Below are 1,944 nucleotides of genomic sequence, written 5' to 3'. Positions count from 1 at the left end.
AGTAACTTACATTACCACTGGGAATAATTAGGTTGTCCCTCTTCACTACTTGTGGACCATGGGCTTGGTAGACACTAGCACACCTACAGGGGAGGATGCTTTTAAGCAGTGAAGTGCTCATAAAAAACCGGGCACCAGTGGCACCAAACCCACCCTGGGGACATGTGGTGGCACTATCTTCACTGTACCAGCAGGAATGCACCACTCGGTCTCCGACCCCCTTACCCTGCCATATTGTAGGGGTGTTTGTTCTCTACTCTGATGTACACTGCTGGAAGGCTTTGCGCCAAGGGGGAGGAAGTTTGATGAACATAAAAGGGGAGTCAAAACAGGGCAGCACCATGCTTTCGAAAGAGCTCATTGTAGCATTCTTTGATCACATTCAACCTAGAATACCTTGGCACCTTCCTTTAGCTGGGGTAAATGTGCGGGCGTCTAAGCCAGAATCCACCGACTAGGGACCACTTTGCCCAAAACTTCACATCAGTTCTCTAAAGTTAATCCAACCATAAGAATATTTCGATGCCATTTACTGCACGAGTCAAGCCTGAATGACAGGAGTTGTAGACCTCCCTGATAAATGCTGGGCAAAGAAAACTCTGAGTGATAGTGTTACCATTTGAAGCCGGGTGTCGAGTAAACAATTAATCTCCACACCGCCCAGTGCCAACAGTTACAGTTGGGCAGGACTCCTAACATACTTTGAGACAGCGATGTCATCCTCTGAGACAGGAGCATTCCCTTCTGAGTCATGGCTCTGCGACCAGAAGGCATTAGTTTTCCGCCGGCTGCTGGGCATTGGCTGAACCTAGCCTGGGGGCATAGGGGCTGGGGGTTTTGCTGAACACGCTGATGCGGGACGATTTTCTTTAGCAATATGCCCCAGGCTGCGGCAGCGTCTGCACACTACAGGGCATTTGGAGTGGAACTGTTGCTGTCTAGGGCAATATTTGGTAGCTGCAAACATATTCTGTGAGAGCTGGTTAATTCTGTTCTTGCTGCTTTCTCAACTGTCTTTTTAACTGAGCCATATCATCTTGACCTATCGTTAGCTGCAACCCTGCCATCCCACCCTTGTCCTGGGAACCTTGGACTGCACAAAATGAGTGGCACCGGAGTGGTGAGTACATGCACAGCCAGGTCTTCATCTCCGCAGCTATGTCTGCTACCGTTTTGCCCTACATCTTACAAGCCCGTCTATTGATGCTCGTAGAAAATTCAAAAAGTTGAAAGCTACTGAAAAAAAATGTGTTGAAGTCGTACAAAAGAACTAGAAGCACACGTTGCTGCTTTACACCATCCTGCGCGACAACGCGCAGAAATGTTGACCTGCGGCACCTGGGTTCCCCAATACGAGCCGCTGTAGGACGAGTCACGCAGATAAGAGTTAAAAGGATGGACAGGGACGCGGCCTCAAGTTCAAATGTTTACAGAAAGTGCTATTAATACCTCATTCACACCAACGGTGTTTCAGGGCCGGTTCGGAGCTGGAGCTTGAAAAGCACCGGGTTTTCCTCTTCACAACGCAGCGGAGCAGCCTCTTAGCTCCGGAATCCGGTTCATTTCGAGCACCAAAAAATTGTCCGGCCAGAGCAAAAGCACCACATACGTCACGCTTATGTCGAGGCAGGGGCAGGGGCGGGATCAACTCCTGAACAACAACAAAAAGCCAGCGTTTAATCTAGTTTGTACACAACGATGGAGAAACTTAACAAGCAGCAGTGGTCCACTGAAGAGACCATCTACCTACTGGGAATCTGGTCTTCCGAAGAGGTACAGAGGAAGCTGGAGCACAATCGGCCATTGTTGTTGTTGTCGGTGTCAGCTGTGAGGGGTTTTCGCGCGGTTTGGCTTTATGAAGCAGACACGTCATGACGCAAACGATGACGCAATGACGCAGCACCAGTCGGACTCTGGGCAGTGTGAAAAGAGACGGAGCTAAAC

The sequence above is a fragment of the Notothenia coriiceps genome, unplaced genomic scaffold (assembly GCF_000735185.1).
Source record: "Notothenia coriiceps isolate Sejong01 unplaced genomic scaffold, NC01 NC01_scaffold00015804, whole genome shotgun sequence".
In the NCBI taxonomy this organism is placed as follows: Eukaryota; Metazoa; Chordata; class Actinopteri; order Perciformes; family Nototheniidae; genus Notothenia; species Notothenia coriiceps.
This window is presented reverse-complemented; position numbering follows the sequence as displayed.